This window comes from Sus scrofa, chromosome 15, assembly GCF_000003025.6.
Source record: "Sus scrofa isolate TJ Tabasco breed Duroc chromosome 15, Sscrofa11.1, whole genome shotgun sequence".
In the NCBI taxonomy this organism is placed as follows: Eukaryota; Metazoa; Chordata; class Mammalia; order Artiodactyla; family Suidae; genus Sus; species Sus scrofa.
Genome location: NC_010457.5, coordinates 104,650,620 through 104,674,382, shown reverse-complemented (window position 1 = coordinate 104,674,382; position 23,763 = coordinate 104,650,620). Strand labels below are relative to the sequence as shown.

The following is a 23,763-nucleotide window of genomic DNA, read 5'->3' as shown; positions in this document are numbered from 1 at the left end:
CAATGTAAACTTTTTAGTTTAGGGATAGAAAATGTATTAGTTCCATGTTCAAAGTTTTAAAGTTGTTTAGAAGCACTTGGTTGTTGAATAAATTATATAATTTCCTTTGTAGTTAAAAAGGGTTTTGCTTGTAGGGATGAGTTTTTGACATTATTTTGGGTGACAAATTAGAAGGGGGTATCTTTTGCATGATCTATTTTATAGTAGGTTAAGGAAGAGATGAGGAAAAAGATTGTCGTTTTTTAAATAGATATGGTCACCTCAAATTAACAAGGGTATATATCATAAAGATTGATGTTAACAAAATGTTGTATTTTACCTAAAGTAGTCTTATGTGCCTAAATATCGATAGTATGCTAGGTTCATTTGTGGATAACAAAAGCTAGGCTGATTAAAGCTAAATGAACAGAATAAATAACATTAGAATTCTATATAGATTAAGATTTCGTCTCGCAAATTATTTAGGGGAAGTGTTGACAGCAAGGGCCATTGCTGGCTGTAGCAAACATTACCTAGGAGATGAGGGCAGTTGAGTTGTTATTCACAACTGCTGCTTACTTAATGTAGCTGTTGCTGAGTCTGTCTGGTTTGTTTTTTAGGTGCTGAGGGTATAAATGGAGGAGAGGAGTTGGTAAACCTGAATGATGCAGACGAAGGATTTTCATCAGGGGCTTCCCTCAGCAGCCAGCCAGTTGGGACCAAGCCATCTTCCTCTTCTCAGAGGGGAAGCTTAAGGAAAGTAGCAACTGGGCGTTCAGCCAAGGATAAAGAAACAACCTCTGCCGTCAAATCCACTGAGAGCCCTCGAGATTCAGTAGTTCGCAGGCAGTATGTACAGCAGCCAACTGATCTTAGTGTAGATTCAATTGAGCTGACACCGATGAAGAAACACCTGAGCCTTCCCGCTGGCCAGGTGGTGCCAAAAACTAATAGTTTAAGTCTAATCCGGACAGCCAGTGCTTCCTCAAGTAAATCATTTGACTATGTAAATGGCAGTCAAGCAAGTACCAGCATTGGGGTTGGCACTGAGGGAGTCACTAATTTAGCAGCTAACAATGCTAATCGATATTCAACTATCAGTCTACAGGAAGACCGGCTAGGTCAAGCTGGAGAAGGCAAAGAGCTTCTCAGCCCAGGAGCTCCCTTAACCAAGCAGTCTCGATCCCCAAGTTTCAATATGCAGCTAATATCCCAGGTGTAGTCTTGACATCCTCTCTCATCTTTCCGCTTACCTTTTAAACTGAACATTTCATTGTGAAGAAGACACTTCATCCCACATTGTGAAAATATTGGTCATCTTAAACAGTTCTGATTTAGTTTAGGTATCTTCATACTGTATTTTGTATGGAAACAGCAATAAGGTTTTCTTTTCCCTTCTCCCTATCATCTTCTCTTCACCTATTCCTTGTAAATGTGTTTGTGAAGCAGTATAAAATGTTTGCGTTTTCCATGCCTTCCTTTCTCCTTGGGTGAAGTGCAATCCATCGTAGGCTGATCGGTCCCATTTCAACACTGTGAGACTGAGGATACGTTAGAGGAAATGGTGTATATGATCCCTATGAATGATTCTTTGGCTTTCGTTTAAAAAAACAAAAAACAAAAAACGGGTTCTCATAACCTATAGAACTATGAAGATTACTGGATCATATTTTTTCTGTCTTAACCAGGAGTGCCTCAGAGATTCTGCTATGACTTTGGACTTCTCTGAGTCTGTGCAATCATTTTCTTGAGAAGCATGGGGAAAGGTGGTAGACGGCTGCACTTTTTCATTAAAATGAGGGTGGCTTTTTTCCTCCCATCTCCTTTTTCTCGAGGACACATATGTTCAGTTACTGAGGCATTTAAATCAAGTTGTGGCCACCTCCTGTTGGAGGACAGGCGCTAAGCTGATTGTGTAATTGATAATGCACTTTCTCAATGGCTCTTTAGTCATTATTAACATGTCTTCCCTCCTCCCCACAAGGACATAAGGTCATTTCTGTCCTTCAAGTTGAACAGCTAATAAATCAGAGAATCCAAGGGGCATGTTCTATTTCCCAGGAATGATTGACACTTTGGTGCTGGGGTTTTATGGGGGGAGGGGGCAGTTTTTGTTTAGCTTGCGTGAGATTGTGTGTGTGAGGGGGAGTTTCGATTTTTTTCTTTTCTTTTGTGAGCTGATGATGACTGAAGTAGAACAAGTACGTCTTCAGGTAAAGAGAGGGATTTCTCAACCCACTTTCTATGATGTCAGACTATTGGAGAAACCCTTTCAGCTGCTTTCTAGATGTACCTAAATTCAGTCAGATATTTTGAATTAAGAAACCTGAAGTCCTGATAGATCATATACTCCAAGGAAATATATCAGGGACAGATAATTGGCTGAAAACACTGATGCTTCAATGTGACACATTTTTATAGAACATTTCTACCAGGGGGTTCTGATTTGATTTCTCCTACAATGAACCACACTGCCTTTGTGTTTAATGTAATGCAATTTGTGTACCTTCTAATCATATATCTGCAAGTTTCTCATTTTTATAAAACTTTGAAATCATGCCAGTAAGCTAGATGTTGAATGTATGTAAGTAGCATTTGGTAACTGTGCTAAGAGGCTACAAAAATGCATTATTGGTTTTTAAAAAATTTTTCTTTTTAGTTCTGATTTGGTTGGATAGAATTTCATTATGACCTCTTCTGGGTCTCAGGCTCTAATGCTTGATTGAAAGAGAAAAGAATATATTGTTTTTTGAAAATTAGTGTATTGTGACTTGAACTGCTGTATGTTCTTCCACACAATATGTCAGAGCTGTTAGTGCTTTGTACATTTAGACATTTTTATTTTATTACTGTGAAAGAAAAATATACTGACTATATAGAAAGCAAGTATTCTCCTAATTAACAAAGTTTAAAATTTTATCTCTACTGATTAAAATCACAATAGATTTTGATAAATAAAATAACCAGAAAAATGCCTCTTGTTTTTTTCACACCTAAAAACCCCCCTCCCCCCTTTTTTTAATCGTAAGAGGTTTTTGGTTTTTTTGAGTTTTCTTAAGGGACTTTTCTGTTAGAATCTTTATAAGAACGGTGAGGTGCTTGTTTGAATTTGGAGGTGTGTAATGTTTTTCAGCTCATATGAAAATGGAAAACTAGAACCTGAACTATGATCTACAGTGTTGCCAAAGTTGGGGGTAAAGCTAAAAATAGAGATTTATTGAGGTGTGTATGTGTGTATGTGTGGTGTGTATATGTATATATCAGAAAGACATATTTTAGATATCCCTTTTAATTTAATTAAGGGATGTCAGATAAATGAACTAAAAACAGCCAAATAAGGCGTAAACTCCTATAATATATAAGGAAAGCAAAGTTTCAGGTATGAAGAGAAAAGAGCATTGTACTTAGCAGGGCTGAGATCTTGGCCATGGCTGGAGATCAGTCAGTTTATGGTAGAAATGTTTGATTGATTTAAGAGGTTGAAATGTTCTTTTTAATTCAAAAGGTTGTACATTTATTGGCATCTAAATCTAGCATGATTTTAGTTAAAGCACAAAAAAATCCCAAATGATACCAAATTAGAGCAAAAACTGTAATATGTATAATAAAATCTCCCTCTGGTTTGTTAGAAATATTATGTTATACCTCAAAAGTTGATTTTGAAAAACTTTCGTCTTAGAGCATTTTATTTATCTATATGTATATTCTTATACATTTTGTGCATATCCAAACCTGTTAATGTTTCATGATCCTGTAACACTTACGTTCCATTCTTTTAAGTGTTGTAATTTGGCCTTGATGAAGAAACATTTCATTTAGTTCAGAGTTTGCATTTGGGATCCTAGAACAGATTTCCTGTGCAAGGTGTAGTTAAGCTGAGTTAGTCATAAACCATAGTCGCATTTTCTAAGAGATTTTTTATATTCATTTGCGTTATTTATTGGCATCTAATGTAAAATAGTTTCCAGATATACAACAGCTGTTAAAAATATATGCCAGCAGTATTCATGCTTTAACCTTTAACAGCCTTTTGTTTTTACACTTCTTAACTTCCATTTTAAAATCCTCTTCCTTCTATGGACAAGCTAGTTAGGTAAAAAATACTTGTTTTCTATAATAAAACATTTTGATGCCATCTATACCAGGTTGAATTCAGAAATACAGAGAAATCTCTGAAAGTCCTGGGGACCCCTCTCTATGACATTAATTTAAAATCATGTTACTAGAATATGTATGTGTTCTAGAACAAACAATGTGTAAGGTGGAAGCTAACTTAAAAGTAATATTTTTAAATATAAAAATATTTTGAGAAGCTGGGTGTTGGGGGGGTGATGGTATAATTTGAAATCCTGACCCCTACCATCACTCTTAGCTTTCTGATTACTCTCCTGTGCCTATTATTAGAGTTGGAATTTTTGTACTAAAGAGGCCATAGAGATAATCTAACCTGTCTCCCAACACCCACCCCTCCATATCCATCCTCAGGAAACTGAGGCTAAGAAAGGTTGTAGCGTGATCAAAGTCACATAACTGAGAAGCAGAGCCAGACTCAAACTCCGTTCTCCTGTCAAATGCATAGTAACACCCCACTGCCTCGTCCCATGGTTAATGTGGTTGTAATACTCGACACTTCTCTGCTTTCTTTACTGTTCTTCTGGTCTAGAGTTGGTGAATGCAGCACATTAAGAAAAGTATTAAGTCCAGAAAAAAAGTGTAGAGTAATAAACATTGATGGGGAAGTGTAGGTAATGTAGGTATCTATACCACAGATACAAGGATAGATACTTTTTCTTATTCTAATTTATGCCTTACTATTTTCTGCCACACAACAGTTGTATGCTGCCATTTTATAGTTTATTATATTTCTGGAGATTTATTTAAATGAAAAAATAAACCCAATGAAATGGCTTTGATCAGTGTTTCTATCTTAAAGTAGTTTTTGAATCAGCCAGCTTTCGCAGTCACCTTGGTGACAAGTTAATTGTATTGCACAATGGAGTTGCAAAGTAAAGAGTGCAAAAATTTGATTCCATAATTTCTAATGTAAAAAGATTGAACCTTGTGCTTAAAGCAGATAGATAAGAGCAATATTTCCTTACGTGGTTGAAAAAGGTTTATAGTGATTCTATAATGGAATGGTGACCATGTCATTTAAAGTGTATATACAGTATCAAATGTCTTAAATGCTGTAGTAGTCTCAGCTATATAAGCTCAATATTTCCAACCTATATTCTCAAATTCCACTAGCTTTAAATTAATTATTTATTAGACACTGGAATACTGAGAATAACTTTCAGATTGTTTTGTTTGCACTATTTTTGTGAATATTTTAACGAAGTGGGGTGTTTTTCTTACCTCACTTTGTGAGGTTAATAATGAGTCCATTTTTGAGTACTTTAGTTGTTGACAATCAGTTGTCTTATTCATTCTCTGCATGTTCATTTGTAAATAAAAATATTAGTATCTGTCTTTAGTGGGTAGAATACTATTTATACTAACACTGGCATGGAGGATCTTGGATTACAAAGTAAATTTTATGTTACTGTTTTTTCAAATCAGTATTTCAGTTACATACTTTTTTTTCAGTTTTAAAATGTTCAGTAGGTCATACCAGTGGTCAGAAAATCTATAAGAATTTTAGAGCAACTTTTCTATACTCTGGCTGTGTTAAAGTCTTAACATGAGACTTTTTATCTTTCAAGCTGAATGATTATTGTCATGTTTCAAACCACTAAGTTGGTTGAGACACTTATTTGTAATACTTTAATTTTTAAGTGCTTTTTAGAAACAAGTTGTTTGGAAACCAGATAGAAATATTTGATAGCTTAAACTTTAAATATTAGAATATTTGCCAGATTATAAGATAGAATGTAGTATAAAATTGTTAACAGTGCTAAAAAAAAAAAAATCGTGAGTCACCAGATTGGTACAGTTTTCCATTACCAAGGTGGTGGTTATGTTGATAATGTAAGACATAAATTTTAGTATTACATGGGTTGTGTAGCTAATGGGTATATCATATTGACATACACAGAAAATACTGTCTTTATTCATGGGGTCAACCAATGTGCACTTAAACTATATTAGATTTTTGGCAGTGCCAGAAATTTGTGTGGTCGAACCCATTAGAATTAAAGGAGTCATCATCACCCAGTTTTCCCCTACACCTGGTGTAGGCACCTTTCCTTCTGAACCTGACCACGCAACCATGGAATTTTGGTTAACTTCAATCTCTTCAGTATTTTTAAGTCTTAGCCATTAGCCACGTGAGAAACACACAAGAGCAAACAGGATAGAAGTTAGCAGAAAGCTGGGAGGGATGTGAGATAACTGGCAGCATAGTACAGGCATGTAAGCCCTGTGTTTTGTTTTTGGATTTTAAGAAAATGTTTACAAATAAAAGCACATTCAGATGTCTGCTATTATGTTTAATATGGATTTTATCCCCCCAAATTAGACTTAGGTGTAGCTTAAAGTATAAATGAGTCTCTTTTTCAGAACTGTGTATCTGTAGCTAGGTTTAATAGAGAAGGTCTTTTTTTATTTTCAAAGAAAATGAACTTAATTGGACAATTCATCCTCAACAGCAAGTTTTTTTTTTTTTTTCCTTTTACAGCTGCACCTGCGGCATACGGAAGCTCCAGGACCAGGGGTTGAATCGGAGCTGCAGCTAAGGCTTACGCCACAGCAACACCAGATCCAAGCCACATCAGCAATCTACGCCACAGCTTACAGTGATGCCAGATCCTTAGCCCACTAAACAAGGCCAGAAATGGAACCTACATTGTCATGGGGACAACGTCATGTCCTTAAGCTGCTAAGCCATAGCAGGAACTCCCCCAGCTGCAGAGTTGATACCAGCCTGGTTTGCTGTATTTGTCAACAGCACAGTGTTAATTATAATAGGAAATCCTTTACATCTACATCAATTACAAAATTTACCAAAGAAAATGTATCAACCATATGTAAATTTTGAAATACCTAACTGGAAGTTCACTGGTGTCACAGCAGGTTAAGAATCCAGCACGCTCACTGCTGTGGCTTAGGTTGCTGCTGTGTCATGGGTTTTATTCCTGGCACCGGAATTTCTGCATGCTGCAAGTGCAGCCATGAAGGGGGAAAAACCTGTCGTGGAATGAGGCTCCTTTAACATAAAGGATTGCTTTCTAGCTCTGGGGGAAATAAATATTAAAAGATTCTTTCATTTGGAACAGATATATGGTACCTACAAGATTCTATGTGAGGCATTCTTATCATGTTGGTAGAATGTCAACATTTATACCAGTTAAGGGTTAAGTCCAAATACTATTTTACGGCACATTTTCATGTCTCCTTAAGTTAAGGATTCTGCTCATCAGTATTAAACATAAAAAGAGGGAGAGTCTTAGAATTGGCATATTGTATGATATTGTGACTTGTCAGAAATAAAATTGGTAAATCATGGAAATGTATGTTTTTAAGTGGGCAGTGTCAAATATTTCTAGTATGATTTTGCTAAAAGGGTATACTTGTTTACATGATTTATGAACACGATTACTCTGGATATTCTTTGCAAAAAAACATGATTGGGTTAAAAGTTAAAATACTCATTTTTAAATGAATAGATCCATAAGAACTAAAAGATTTACTTCAACTATTAAATAATGACTTTTTTGAGAAAATATGAAATGTAATTGTGTATTAGCCGATGTTCCACACGGATTCTGTGTATAATTTTTTTTTCCTTTCAGGCGGTAGTTAAAAAGTAATGAATGTATTGATCAGCTATCTTGCAAAGTGAAGAATGGCTTTCTAATAATTACTAAAGTAGGTTTTTGTGGGTTTAAGTTTTATCATCCAAGCTGAATTGAGAGAGATGCTTAATGTTCCATTTGCTGTTTTAAAATATTTGTAATAAATTCATTAACTACAGTGAATCTAAAAATTATGCTGTCTTTACATTCAGTTTAACTAGTTAAGTGAAACAGTTTTTATGGTTGCAAAGATTATTTTCCAACACTTTGTCATAATACTTTGGCTCACCTAAGCTACACTTTCTGAAGAGTTTTTACTACTGTAACAGTATGTAGTCTGGTCTCTGTCGCAATGGACAGGTAAACAGGAAATATCCCACTTTCATAATGTTTGCTTCATAAAAAGATACAGAATGTATCAGTTAGCGTTTCTTTTTTTTAATTTTTTTTATTTTAGAACCAGCATCAACCTATAGCTTGATATAAACTTCCCAAGTATTCACAGAATAGTGCTGGTTAAAACTTAAATAGAATAGATATGAAGAAATGTGATCTCTATTGACAGATGTCCTTTCAACCTAGGCCTAGTGAAAACTCTTTTTTCAGAGCTGAAGAAAAAAACAAACGCACATTTAAGATCATATTTATTGGTGCATGTAAGCCATTATCTTAACTGTCTTACTGAACTGGTTAATACTGTTGATGTCGAAATGTGAAATGTAGTCACTGTTGACCTTGTAAATATCTGCCAGAGATGAAAAGATATTTTAAGTTATTGTAAATAAAGTATAAAATTCCTTATCAGTCTGCAATGCAGAAACATATCTAAGATGTTAAATATTGTGTTTTTCGAGAGATGTGTAATTTTCCCTAGATGTATCTAGTTACCTTAAGAATGTAAATTTTCTTTTGTACAGTATAAAATACAGCTTTATTTGGCTTTTAACTTGATTTCCCTGAGTTAATTTTATATCTTACTTAAATTTCATACCTTAAAATTGTCCTTCATTGAATTTTTTTCAAACCATGCCATTTTATTTATATGTCTGAACTTTTAAATTTGTTATACCCTATTAAGAAAATTTATAAAATTAAGGCAATATGTAAAATAACATATAGCACCACAAAATAAGAAATAACATGGAGGCAGGATGAAATTAACACATAAAATGCATTCCATACCTTTATGTTATTGTTGAGAAAACAGATTTACCTTTGAACTGTATTTTATTTGCTTGGGCCACACCTGCGGTGTATGGAAGTTCCCAGGCTAGGGGGTCAAATCGGAGCTATAGCTGCCAACCTACCCCACAGCCACAGCAACGAGGGATCTAAGCCACGTCTGCGACCTACACTACAGCTCAGGACAGCAGTGGATCCTTAACCCACTGAGTGATGCCAGGGATCCAGCCTGCATCCTCATGGATACTAGTCAGGTTGTGTGTGCTGAGCCACAATGGGAACTCCTATTTTTGAACTTTAAAGCAGCCAAATGCAATGAGAGAGATTTTTCAGATATCCTTAAGATAAAAACAGTTTATCAGGTGAAGCACAACTGCCTTCAGTACTGAGACTTTAGAACTGATTTTCTTTCTTTCCTGGGCCCTTATAAGAGAAGCCATCATTATTGCAGTATCGTACATACTCTTCAGCAATATGTGAAAGTGCCTGTTTCCACTATTCGTTCATCTTTTCAGTCTTCCCCACACTCTTTTCTAAAGATAAATAAACTTCAGCCTTCTCTTGGAACATAGTTTTAATGGGCTGAGCCCCAGGCCCTCTTTTCCTTTCCCTTTATATGCACTTTCTAAATCTCTATGCTTTTTTCCCCCTTATATTCCCTTTTATATCTTGTTATGCCTTAATCCAAAACTACTGGTATAGATTAGCAGTTCTAGGAGAGTAGTTTAAGGTTACTCACCAAGGCTGTTTTTTGGTTTATTTGTTTGTTTTCCATCCATGACTCTAGTTCTGCATTAGTTAGGAAGAATGAGCTTTATCTATTCATGGTTTCAGTATTTTTCTTTTATTAAAAATGTAATACTTGGAGTTCTTGTTGTGGCTCAGTGGGTTAAGGATCCCGCGTTGCCTTGAACTGTGGTGTAGGTCACAGACTCAGCTTGGATCTGTCATTGCTGTGGCTGTGGCCTGGGGTGACAGCTGCAGCTCCAATTCGACCCCTAGCATGGGAACCTCTATGCCACAGATGCAGCCCTAAAAAGAAAAAAAAAAAAGCAGTACCTGCTCATTTTGAAACCCATAGAAAGTACAAAGGGGAAAGTCATTTTAAGGTACTGTAATAAAACTGAATATTAATAAGACAGTGGAGGCACTATCCCTCCACACACATACAACTCTGGTCCAGGTCACAACATTTTACAGTACAAATGTGAATTAGACAATGACAATTTAACATTCATTCAGTGCCAGAATGTGTCAGGCATCATTCTAAACACTTTAAAGAAAATGCTGGAAAAAAAAAACCACGCAATTCAATTCTCAGTTAATACAAGTGTCTGATAAGTACTATTATTTTTTTTGACTTTTAAAATTTTTATTAAAGTACAGTTGATTTACAATGCTGTGTTGATTTTGGCTGTACAGCAAAATGATTCATATATATAGAGAGAGACAGACATAGGACATTGAATATAGTTCTCTGAGATATACAGAGGTATCTTGTTTATCCCATGTGTAATAGTTTACATTCCACTTGATAAGTACGATTCTTCCTTTGTAAGAAAAGGAAAGTTAATCTATGCAAGGTCACAGAGCTAGTAAACGGGAGAACTGGGATCGAACTATTCGAGCTCAGGGTCTTGTGCATTTAACCATCAAAAGATACTGCTTCATACAATGCTGATTATTCTCAGTTATTAGTACACTTTCCTTATCCCCAAAAGGACACGGCCCTGAAGGGGATAGGGAAGGAAGAGGAGATTGGATCTCAGTAGAGCTAGGTTACAAATAGGCAAACAATGCATGAAAATCAAGCCCTAATACCCCAGGTATCCATAGTTATAAATTGCCTTTCCTACCTATCCACAATGCTTCTAATTATGTACTCTCCTTAATTATATACCATTCTCTGGAGAAATGAGAATATAGTCTTTCTGTGGTTAATGTGGGGAACCTCAGTTGAGAAAAACTGGTTTAGACTACAATAAGGTAGAAGAGATTCCTAAAATATAAAACTTAATATTTTAGTTCCTTCCTCCCAACCGCATTGGGGGAAAGCAGCCAGGTAGCTTGGGAGGAAATCAGTATTTTGTTGGACTGACTTGCAGTAACTTTGATTTAATGTTATTTTAAACTATGTTGGAGAGGGTAGAAACAAAGCCTTTTGTATTTAGGGCCTTTAAAGGTCCCAATCTGACCTTGAGTCATAATCCAAATAGGATGGATATAATCTGTAGTAACAGACCTCGCTTTGTTCAAGATGTTACATCAGAAAGGTGGGGATGGAGGGACTGATTTATAAAAGTAACTTGAAAGACCAGTTATGTTTGGCACTTCATTAATGTTTATTTTTATTTTTTTTTATTTTTTATTTTTTTGTCTTTTGTCTTTTGTTGTTGTTGTTGTTGTTGTTGCTATTTCTTGGGCCGCTCCTGCGGCATATGGAGGTTCCCAGGCTAGGGGTCGAATCGGAGCTGTAGCCACCGGCCTACACCAGAGCCACAGCAACGTGGGATCCGAGCCGCGTCTGCAACCTACACCACAGCTCACGGCAACGCCAGATCCTTAACCCACTGAGCAAGGGCAGGGACCGAACCCGCAACCTCATGGTTCCTAGTTGGATTCGTTAACCACTGCGCCACGACGGGAACTCCGGCACTTCATTAATGTTTAATAAACATTAGGAATAGGAGTTCCCGGCGTGGCACAGCAGAAACGAATCCGACTAGGAACCATGAGGTTGCAGGTTCGATCCCTGGCCTTGCTCAATGGATTAAGGATCTGGCATTGCCATGAGCTATGGTACAGGTTGCAGACGTGGCTCGGATCTGGTGTTGCTGTGGCTGTGGTGTAGGCTGGCAGCAACAGCTCCGATTTGACCCCTAGCCTGGGAACCTCAATATGCCATGGGTGCTGCCCTAAAAAAGACAAAAAGACAAAAAAACAAACATTAGGAATAAACAGTTTGTTTTTAAAAAAATGTTATGACCACACCCATGGCATTATGGAAGTTCCCAGGCCAGGATTGAATCCAAGCCACAGCTGCAACCTATGCCCCAGCTGCAGCAACTTGGGATCCTTTTAACCCACTGCACCAAGCTAGGGACCAAACCCGCACCACTGCAGTCAGATTTTTAACCCACTGAGCCAGGGTAGGAATTCCAAAAACACTTAAAAAAATTTTTTTTTGTTTATTTATTTTGCCACATCCCTGGCATATGGAAGTTCCGGGCCAGGGATTGCCACAACAGCAACCCAAACCACTGCAGTGATAATGCCGGATCCTTAGACCACTGCACCACAAGTGAACTCTCAGGAATTAAAACATTTTTTATGATCAGGTCATGTTGACCAGTACAAACTTTAAGTTCTGAACCACTGTATAATTTACCTAAAAAACACTAGTACTTTCAAAAAGATTTTTTATTCTTTCTAATATTCAATAGGGAATTGCCCAAACATAGGCTTTCCTCATTTCTTCAGAGTAAAATAAATAATCAAAGGATTTTAAGACATCTATAAACATTAATTTATTATCAGCTATTATAAATAATGGCTTTATGCACACTGTAAAACTCTGAATTGAAGATTACATTCTACAGCTAGTTTCCTAGAATTTAAACTCCTGTGTATACATGTTTAGAGGCCACTCTGCCAAATCTTTCACTGCTAGTTTGTGTGTGATTTATGAAGCCTTCATCATCCCTGGTAAAAGAAAATCCTGGAGATAAAATAGGTTCTGGCTATCATAGTCTCTTTTACTCCTAGACACTCATAAGTAATCACTTTTTGTTTCCAAAGCATGACTGAAATCAATTGATATCTTTAAAAATCTCTGGGTAGAAATTATTTGCTGTGGCTTCTGCTACTGACATTCTAGATCTATTGTACATTTATCCAGTGTGTGTTTAATGCATAGCATCTAGGTCATTTCATGTCTGACAAAAATTTTATTGAGGGTGGTTTTGTTTGTTTGTTTGTTTGCTTTTTAGGGCCACACCTGTGGCATATGGAAGTTCCCCAGCTAGGGGTTAAATCGGAGCTATAGCTGCTGGCCTACATCACAAAAAAACAGCTCACGGCAATGCCAGCTCCTTAACTGAGCGAGGCCAGGGATCAAACCTGCATCCTCATGGATACTAGTAGGTTTCGTAACCCACTGAGCCACAACAGGAACTCCTTTACTGTAGTTTTTCTTCTCCCTCACTCAGTGGTTCTCAACTCTAGCTGCACATTAAAGTCATCCGGGAAAATTTTTTTTAAGAAATTCTTATGAACAGGCTACATTCAGACTCTCTGGGATTGGGATCTGGCATCAGTAATTTTAAAAGCTCCCCAGACCGAAAAAAAAAGGGGGGAGGGAGTTCCCTTTGTGACTCAGCGCTTAATGAACCCAACTAGGATCCATGAGGGTGAGGGTTTGATCCCTGGCCTCACTCAGTGGGTTAAGGATCTGGTGTTGCCATGAGCTGTGGTGTGGGTTGCAGACGTTGCTCAGATCCCAGGTGGCTGTGGCTCTGGTGTAGGCCAGCGACTATAGCTCCGATTCGACCCCTAGCCTGGGGACTTTCATATGCAGTGGGTGTGGCCCTAAAATAGCAAAAAATAAAAAAAATCTTCCCAGATAATTCTCGTGTGCAATCATCACTGAAAACTCTTTAATCCTATAACCACCTTTTGGCATTCATATGTAAACATTCCTTCTTCCATCCAGAACCACTGACTCAATGTTTTCCTAGAGAAACATATACAACAGTAACTGACCATATAAGAAAGATAGTAATCTATTCCATAAATATTAAAAAAAATAGATTGATCCATATAAAGCTTCAATTTGCCTCCTCTATTACCTTAATCAGTTCATTGAACTCTATGGGCATCAATCAGTACCACTTCATTTGCCCCAAACTTAAGCCCCCAACTTTGAGGTCCTTGTACTTCTTGATCTGACCTCATTCTATACCCTTCAGTTTCTGTTCCAAAGCTTTTTCACTTTAAGTATCACTTTCTCATCAAGCAGAACATTCTTAATTTCCTCTTCTCCCCTACCACTTAAAAGAACAACTGTATCTACCACTACTCTTCATCCCCTTGCTGCCTGCCTCAGATGAGGTATCTCAATTTCCTGTTGTACTCAACATCTCTGAGCGTTTCTTAATTTTCCCACTTTGACTTTAATCTATATGCTAGATCTATCACCATCTCTAGGTCTCAACCTCTTGAATGAATTTCAAACTCACATCCAACTGTTGGCAGGATGTTTGAATATGCCTTGGGCACTTCAAAGTCAAGATGCCCCAAGCTAAACTCAATTCTTCTACCCTTTCCCTATATGTGTAATCTCTTTCATTGCACAATTAGGAACTGATATCCAGGGAACCAAACCAGAAACCTGGGAATTATCTTTCCCTTACCTCTATCAACAGCCTCTAAATATTCCTGACTTTGCCTTTTTTTTTTTTCCCCCTTTGCAAATCCATCATTTCTTCTCAAATTTTACTGCCACAGTTCAAACTCAGGTCTTACTTCATATCCGGACTGCTTCCATAGCCTCCTAACTAGACCCCCTGCTCCTCTCAAGTTTATCTTCCTTTAGTGATAGATATAAAACACCTATCAGTCCCCTGGTTACACTTATGCGATGGTTCCATCTATGTTCCTTAGCCTGGGATTTACTTCTCCCATTCCATCTCCTATCATTCTTACACTTAGGTAACATCAAACCGCCACACCCAAGTTTGTATTACTATACTTTCTTCCTGAAATTCCTTCTTCACCTACATTCTCTACTGTTTGAAGTTGGATTGGTCTTTCCTCTGCAACCCTGTCCTCTTACTCATTTACCCACCAGGCTTAGCTAAATGATGTTTGTCCTAGTAGTTCTCAGTAACCTGTATCTTTGCACTTAACACCTTAGTATTGAAATTATTTGATTCTTTCTAACCAACTAGATTCTAAGTTCCTTAAGGGTACAGGACACACTTGGGCACTAAGTCCCTGGTACAGGTAGGCACCCAGTTCAAAGAGCAAAATATCAATATAAAGCTTTTCGTGAGACTGGCAATAGAAACAAAAGTTAATTGGGTTGCTCAAATTTAGGGACAAATGCAAATGTCTCTTAACTTGTCCACATGACCTACCCGGTCCTAGATGATTAATTTTGATCTTTCACTGACATCTATGTAGGTATTTAAATTATATCTTGTGGGGTTTTTTTCATTTTTTTAGTTTTATTGAAGTATAGTTGATTTACAATGTTGTGATAATTTCTGTTGTACAACAATGATTCAGTTATGTACATACATCCATTCTTTTTCAGAGTCTTTTCCCATGGAGATTACCACAGAATATTGGGTATAGTTCCATGTGCTATACAGCCAGCAGGTTGGGTTATATCTCAATTTGGAATATAGGGACTGATATTCTTGCATTTGATCATATAAAATATGGTTTTGGTAAAAACCCATGTTTGAATATAAAAATAATTAAACTTGAAAAAAATGATTTCACTTTTTTTTTTTTTTTTTTTTTTTTTTGTCTTTTTGCTATTTCTTTGGGCCGCTCCCGCGGCATATGGAGGTTCCCAGGCTAGGGGTCCAATCAGAGCTGTAGCCACTGACCTACACCACAGCCACAGCAACATGGGATCCGAGCCACGTCTGCAACCTACACCACAGCTCACGGCAACGCCAGATCGTTAACCCACTGAGCAAGGGCAGGGACCGAACCCGCAACCTCATGGTTCCTAGTCGGATTCGTTAACCACTGCGCCGCGACGGGAACTCCTGATTTCACATTTTTTAACTCAGCCGTCTGAGGAAGAAGTATGTACAGACATTCTGGTTTGTTGTGCTGACAAACGAGATCATTGGTGAAGAAGAGTATGCGGCTGATACTTTGATGCTGCCGTCTGCTGTGTAAAAATTAACTAAAACATTTTTTTCTTTAAGAATCTAAATTTGATGACCCACATTCCTTTTTATATTTTCTTTTATAGATATAAAATCTTTATCTCAGAAGATTTTTTTTTTTGACAAGAAATAGATTTATTAGGATAGGACGCTTGTGAGAGATGCAAGTGGACAGGCATGGAAGCTCTGCCCGGAGTATATGGTGGGTTTTATCCTCAGAGGTATTTTTAATTACAATTCAGAATAAATTTTCTTCTGGATTCCACATAGTCTGTTTGCTCCTGGTCTGTTTCTTCTCTTTCAGAATTGAGGCTGTATTCAAGTTTGGAGAAGCCAAAAATGATGGGAAACTATGCCTGCAGGGGCAAGGCTTATCAGCTAGTAGGTTTCAATGTGGATCAACAGATGAACTGTTTTTTTTCAATTGGCCCTCCTCATCTTCTGATAAGTCTGTCTGAAGAAGTGTTTAAATTTAAAGACCAGGGGATATCCCGCGTGGCTATGGCTCTGGCTAGGCTGGTGGCTACAGCTCCGGTTAGACCTCTACCCTGGGAACCTCCATATGTCAAGGGAACGGCCCTAGAATAGGCAAAAAGACAAATACATAAATAAATAAAATAATAAAATAAAATAAAATAAAAAAGACCAGGGGATATATGACTACTTGCCAGTGTTCTGAGAGCCAAACAAGAGAGGATTCTTTGTCTTCTACACATTTTATCCAGTTCCACCAATCAATTTCAGTATGACTTCTCATTTTTATTCTGTTGAGTCTAGATCCTCTGGTTCACCTTGTAAACTCCTGCTCTTCTGTTAAGTGCAAGAGATCTAATTGTTCCTTGTTTCAGACTTTGACCAATCCTCCAGGTCTCAGTCCCATTCTGCTCTTCTGTCTTCAGATGCTCCTGTAGATTAATCCTTGAGACTAACTGGAAATCTGAGAAAGAAATAGACTTCTTTTTGGCATTTCATTGCTGGCCTGGGTTGCAGCTTACTCTGCTGTGCTTGATCACACCACATCTTCCAAAGTTGTGTCAACTTGGCTCACTTCCTTTCCTGTTCTTTTGTGCATATACTTAAAAATACTTTTTAACTCTGTTATTTTAATGGCATTTCAAGACAGTGTTTATTTCACCATGTTTAATCCAATTTTATTAAAGACTCAAACTCAACTATTTCAAACTATAACCCAATTAGCTGCTGGCATCTCACACAAAATTAACTTAGTCCTCTCTTTCTCCATGGAAAAATCTAATTTTCTACCCAAAATGTCTGTGAATACCTGGGAGAGTTGCCGTTTTATGATCACCTCTATCTTCAACTTCCTGCCACCCCTGAATTCTGGATCTCCATTCTAAATGGTATGGCTCTTTGTTTTTATCTACCTTAGTATCAACCTAGAAGGGAAACTCAGCTTCTTACCTCTATTTTCCACACATATACCATAAAAACAAAGTCAAAACCCACCACTCAGGAGTTCCCGTTGTGGCTCAGTGGTTATGGTTCCTAGTCGGATTCGTTTCCTCTGCGCCACATTGGGATCTCCGGCTCAGTGGTTATTAATCCAGCTAGCATCCATGGGGATGCGGCTCTATCCCTGGCCCCGCTCAGTGGGTTAAGGATCCCCCTGGTGTTGCCATGAGTTGTGGCGTAGCTCGCAGACTCTATTCGGCTACCGCGTTGTTGTGGCTGTGGTGTAAACTGGCAGCTGCAGCTCTAATTTGAACCCTAGCCTGGTAATTTCTATGTGCCACTGGTGTGGCCCTAAAAAGAAGAAAAAAAAGATTGCTACAAGACAGACCGATCGCTCAGCCCGCTCCACTTCCTTCAACTTCCTCAGACCTAATCAACACTGCCTTCTCCCTTCCCCGGAAACGGAAAGAGGAAAGACAAGGCCCAGAACCCAGAGCTGGGGATTCGGTTTCCTTGGGTTTCTTGTGGGCAGGGCCATGAGGCCGGCGCCGACGGGCTGGCAGAGCCGTCGCTCTCGGCCGACTTCACTTCCTATTGGCTCCCCGGGGCTCCGCCTCCTAAGCAGGGCGGGAGATTCGGTGTGCAGTAGGGAGGCTTCCCATTACCCCCCCCACGCGGGCCTCGGGAGCTCCTCTGATCAGCTCTGCGACCCTACACTCAAGCTGCCTTCAAGAATTTGGCCTTTCCTGCTGCGACTGAAGCCGCCTTCCCAACAGCGACCGTTCAGCTGGGTAGCGTCCGGCAGGCGCGAGGCGGCCGCAGCCGCGCCTGGTGAAGACCTAGCGGTGCGTAGAGGGGTGGCTGGGCAGCCTGCCTCCTCTCCTTAGCAAGGGGCTGGCGAGGTGAGTACAGGTGCACCTAGTCCCCGGCCTTCGCCTTTGCAGAGGGCAGGGTCGCTGCGCCTCCCTCTCTGCCCTCTCCAGACTGCCACCAGTCCCGCCCGCCTGAGGACCCCCGGCTGGCGGAGCGCTGCCAACTGATCAGTTGCGAGAGGCCCAGACTAAAGTCAGCAAATACTTGGGGTGGGAGGCCCCCTCTTTAAAGACATCTCCTTCTGTCCAGCGGTGATGGGTCTTCTGTGCAAGGGATGTCTGTTACCATCATACCTGTTTCCCGGTGGGAGGAGCCTTGTGCTTGTAGAGAGAGAACTGGGAAAATTCATAACGAAAGTAGTAAGGTGTCTTGGGAGAGGAACAACTACAATACGGGCTGAGGAGGAAGAGATCTTGTCCTGAGCTCTTTGATATCATCCCAGCCTGGAAGCACCAAGAGAATCCTCCTAACTGAACACAGCCACCCTGGGACAGTGCTTAGGTGTAAAATGTTAAACCTTTAGTAGAGCTTTTTAAGTTAAAAAGATATCGATGCATTGCTTTTCGCTGTACAGCTGAAATCCTAGAAGTACGGCTACATCTTCCCCTAGTTTATTGCAGTCTGAAGAAAAATAGGTACTGTTTTCATTAGGCAAAAGGTGCCACACCTTTGCCTAAAGACACTGCCTTTTTTTGGGGGGGGGGGCACACCCCAGCATGTGGAGGTTCCCAGGCTAGGAGTCCAATCAGAGCTACTGCTGCCATCCTATGCCACAGCAATGCTGGATCTGATCTGCATCTGTGACCTACACCACAGCTCAGGGCAACTCTGGATCCTTAACCCACTGAGCAAGGCCAGGGATGGAACTCGCATCCATCCTCATGTATCCTAGTGGGATTGGTTAGCTGCTGAGCCAGGAAGAGAACTCCCGACACTGCTCCTTAAATGGACGTTATTCAACATTTATTGAGCACTTTTTCTGTTAGATGTACCCATGAAAATGAACCAGTAGTGATCTAAGAAAGAAATGGAAATTTTATTTTATTTTATTTTTGTCTTTTGTCTTTTTTAGGGCCACACCCACGGCATATGGAAGTTCCCAGGCTAGGGGTTGAATTGGAGCTACAGCTGCTGGCTTACACCACAGCCACAGGAATGCCAGATCGGAGCTGTGTCTTCAACCTACACCACAGCTCACGGCAGTGCTGGGTCCTTAACCCACTGAGTGAGGCCAGGGATTGAACCCACAACCTCATAGTTCCTAGTGGGATTCGTTTCTGCTGCACCACGAAGGGAACTCCAAGAAATGGAAATTTTAATTTAAGCCAAACAGGATTATAACCTGGGAACAGCCTTCCAGAAAACTCCAAGAACTGTTTTGCCTGTTAGAGGTCAAAGCACAGTTGCATGTTTTTGAGACTGAGCTGTACATTGAATGAGGTTGACAGGTCACACAATCCAGATCTACACCTATGAAGCAAGTAGTGAGTCATGGATCATTGTGGCCCTTTACAAGATTAGGAAGGACGGTTATCTCCTAAGGAGGTCTGGTTAATACAGATGCACAATACACACTAAAGAGGAAGGAGGAGGCCCACATAGGTAAAAAAAAAAAAAATTATGTTTAAATTTTTCTTGTCTTGCTATGAAGTATCAATTTTATTCCTCAGATGTTAGGTAAGATATAGAGGTGTACAAGAGATCTGCACCATGATGTGGAAGTTTAAAGTTAAAATACCCATGATTGAGAACCTAGTTAGTGTTTTCATGAGCCACGCACACCATCTCATTTAAGATAGGAACTCAGGTTTATCTGACATTAAATGATGCATTGGAGTTCCTGTCATGGCGCAGCGGAAACGAATCTGACTAGGAACCATGAGGTTGGGGGTTCGATCCCTGGCCTCGCTCAGTGAGTTAAGGATCTGGCATTGCTGTGGCTGTGGCATAGGCCAGCAGCTGTAGCTCTGATTCGACCCCTAGGCTGGGAACCTCCATATTCCATGGGTGCAGCCATAAAAAGCAAAAAAATAAAAAAATAAAATTGATGCATAATCACTAAACTACCACCTTTTTTTAAAAGGTTTATCTTTTTAAAGATTTTAGCAAATCCTTTATTTGCTCTAAAGGGAGGATTTGTGGTGTTAACTCTCCTTTGGTGCTACTGTATCACCTTGTTAATGCCCTGAAAAGAGTCCACTTAAAAGTAAGCACCCAAAACAGTGTCTTGAAGAGTAAATGGTCACTAAATATTTATAATGTGTGATTGTAGCAGGGTTATTTTGTTTTTGTTTTCAGAAATTGTTGGAGAATAAAGAAGCAAAGGTTTCTTTCAAGGTCTTTGTAGACATTTCAACTTGGTGATGCCTTAAAATCTAGAAAAGGAAGTTTTCTAAATATTATTATTTTCCAAATAAATGTATTTGGCTGCAAATAAGACCTAAGTTATGCTGCATCTGTCCAGACAATTCTTATATAAAATACAGTAGAGAAATTGCCTAGGACAATATTCAGTTGTTTAAAAACGATATATTTTTTAAAAATTTTCCTTGAAAATCTTTTTTTTTTCTTCCCCTGAAGGAACTTTTAAACTCCTGCTAATAAGAATTATGTAACTTATGTTTACTCCATCCGATTGCCAGAAAGCTCAGAACCAAAATTCTTTTTATATTCTGCCTTTTTATATTTTATATTCTGCCTTTATATTTTCCCTGATCCAGATTCCCTATTAGTATTTATAGTTTATCATTGATTTTCTTGCCTTTGTTTATTGTCATTGCTTCAAATACTTTGTGGAACACAAAAATAATGTAGATTATGCTGCACTTACAAAAATTCTTGATAGAACTGGTGGTGTTTAACCTTATGAACTAGAAACCTAGAGGAACTTTAGAAATCTTTTGATATTTGAACCACTGTGTGGGAAAATGACTAAACATTATAAGTAGTTTCCAGAGGTTAAAACAATCACTTATGTTAATACAACTGATTTGTAGTTAATGGCAGGAGAAGCGTATTGTTTACTAGAAGGATCAGGGTCTTTGGAATTGGTCAAACTTGGGTTTCAGCCCTAACACGCTTTCTAATTGTGTGAATTTGGATCGTTTATTTATTTGGCCATGTGTGCAGTGATTTGATGTGGGATCTCAGTTCCCAGACAGTGGTGAAAGGTCGAAATCCTAACCACTAGGCCACCAGGGAACTCCCTGAATTTGGCTAATTTAATATTTTACCTCAGTTTACGCATCTGTAAATTGGGGAACTATATATTATAGTATGGTATATATTATATGTACATTATTATACATATATATTTTAAGAGAATTGTGTGTATGTATATATATGTGTGTATATATATTTTTTAAGAGAATCTGAGGGTTTGTTGATTTGGTGTACATATAAGTATCTGATAATAGTGCCTGACAAATAGCCCCTCAAAAAATTTTATTTTATATAGATAGAAGTTGTGTTTCTTAATTTTATATAGATATCACATGGATGCATTAAATTTTTTCTTTCATACACCCGAATTCACCATAATAAGAAGCAGTTCCTTTTGCAGTTGCTTTTGTCTCAGTGGGTTAAGAACCTGACTAGTATCCATGATGGTGCAGGTTCGATCCCTGGCCTTGCTCAGTGGGTTAAGGATCTGGCATTGCAGCAAGTTGTGGCCTAGGTGGCAGATGTGGCTCCGATCCCGTTGCTGTGGCTGTGGTATAGGCAATAGCTGCAGCTACTAGCCTGGAAATTTCCATAGGCTGCAGGTGTGGCCCTAAAAAGAAAAAAGAAGAAGAAGCAACATCATGACTAGAAGTTTGGCCCGAAAGGATATGTTCTGCTGGCAGTGGTCACATAAATTATAAATGGAGACAAAGTATAAACCTAGTAGAATTGTTGTGAGGATTAAATGAGAATACATATAGAATATTCCAAAACTGTCTATCACATATTACGTGCTCAGATTTTGGCCTCCCTCCACCCACTTGCTCGTGCAGTTTAGATCTCAGTCTCTAAGGCTTCCTGGACAAAATGGTAGTGGTCATTTTGCCCTTTACTATGCCATCATAACTTTGGCTTTGTAAGATCTGTCTTTACGAGTTCCCGTCGTGGCACAGTGGTTAACAAATCCGACTAGGAACCATGAGGTTGCAGGTTCGGTCCCTGCCCTTGCTCAGTGGGTTAAGGATTCAGCGTTGCCGTGAGCTGTGGTGTAGGTTGCAGACACAGCTCGGATCCAGTGTTGCTGTGGCTCTGGCGTGGGCCAGTGGCTACAGCTCCCATTTGACCCCTAGCCTGGGAACCTCCATATGCTGCGGGAGCGGCCCAAAGAAATAGCAAAAAGCCAAAAAAAAAAAAAAAAAAAATCTGTCTTTATATATTCCTTTTATTTGTTAAAACTCATGAACTTTTTGCTTTTTTTTTTTTTTTTTGCTTTCATTTTCCTGTTAGCTGGCCTGACTGTATTCTTTTTCCAGTTACAGGTGACTCTACCTGAATTTTCCAGCTGCAGAATGTGTAGTATCTTTAAAGGTAACTGAAAACTGCAACAAATGATTTAAGTGTACTGGTTACAGAAGAGAACTTGGTAACATTCAGTAAGTTATCAGCAGGCAGATCCTCTTGTCAGGAGGAAAGGCATAAGTAGGATTTATAAGAGAGAGAGGAGAGAAAACAGTTCTTTTGGGGGGTAAACTGATTCGCTGGCAGCTAGTTGGAAGCATTCATTTGTTTTAGGTCATTAGCATTATAAGTTCTGAAACTAAATCTTGTCAAGAGTAGCCAAACTTGATCAAACTGTTTCTTGCCAAACTCTGAAATTTATTTCCTGAAGAACTGACTCTAAAGTAATGGAAAGATTCATGCTTACTGTCTAGTTATTGAGCTGTCTAGAAACACATATTCATAATTATAAAGTTGTTTGGTAAGCATGCAATTTAATAGTGAAGGGGTATCCCTAAGGATTATTTGATCCTTGATACACAGTGAAGCACACGGACTTTCCCCAGTGGACTGTCACTTTCTAGTGAATAGATTTTAAATCCACCAAATCACTATTCTTCATTTGGCTATCCCTTTTCTAAACTCTCATGTATTAACCCCCCATTTCTGGTAATGTTATTCTGTAGATTGGTTAGAGCATTCTTTACAGGCAGAATTGTTTTCCTGTCACTGTATTTTAGTTGCCTTGATTGGATTTGGTTTTTTCCTTATCTCAGACACAGCTCCCTCTCTTCCAATTTTTCCGATAAAGAATTGAAAACAATATTGATACAATAAAGCATCATGGAGGTTTTTTCGTTGGGGTTTTTTTTTTTTTTTTTTTGGTCTTTTTGTCATTTTAGGGCTGCACCTGCAGCATATGGAGGTTCCCAGGCTAGGGGTCTAATCAGAGCTGTAGCTGCTGGCCTATGCCAGAGTCACAGCAATGCCAGATCTGAGCCAAATCTGTGACCTACACCACAGCTCACGGCAACACCAGATCCTTAACCCACTGAGCGAGGCCAGGGATCGAACCCGCAACCTCATGGTTCCTAGTTGGATGCATTTCCGCTGCGCCACAGTAGGAACTTCTGCATCATGTATTTTTCAGTATTTTTCATGCTTAAAAGACTTTTAAAAATGTTATACGAAAACATATATTCATTATGTGAATGTTTATTTGGCTGCTAATAGGA

General features: G+C 38.8%; 1 protein-coding gene and 1 long non-coding RNA gene across 19 annotated transcripts in view; both read left to right on the top strand.

The window, feature by feature from the left end:
- FAM126B overlaps nt 1-8,663 on the top strand; it is an 81,969-nt gene extending 73,306 nt beyond the window's left edge. For 11 of the 16 annotated variants that reach the window (XR_002339352.1, XR_002339346.1, XR_002339338.1 and 8 more), the window contains one exon: nt 600-8,663. This is a non-coding gene — a long non-coding RNA (family with sequence similarity 126 member B). The remainder of the gene's footprint in view (nt 1-599) is intronic. The other 5 variants (XR_002339349.1, XR_002339353.1, XR_002339348.1 and 2 more) reach the window with 2 other exon arrangements.
- ORC2 (origin recognition complex subunit 2) overlaps nt 17,825-23,763 on the top strand; it is a 43,832-nt gene continuing 37,893 nt past the window's right edge. Inside the window, exons 1-2 of one of the 3 annotated variants that reach the window (XM_021074955.1) lie at nt 17,825-18,117; nt 22,564-22,618. The gene's annotated coding sequence lies outside the window, so the exon portion shown is untranslated. The remainder of the gene's footprint in view (nt 18,118-22,563; nt 22,619-23,763) is intronic. The other 2 variants (XM_021074956.1, XM_021074957.1) reach the window with 2 other exon arrangements.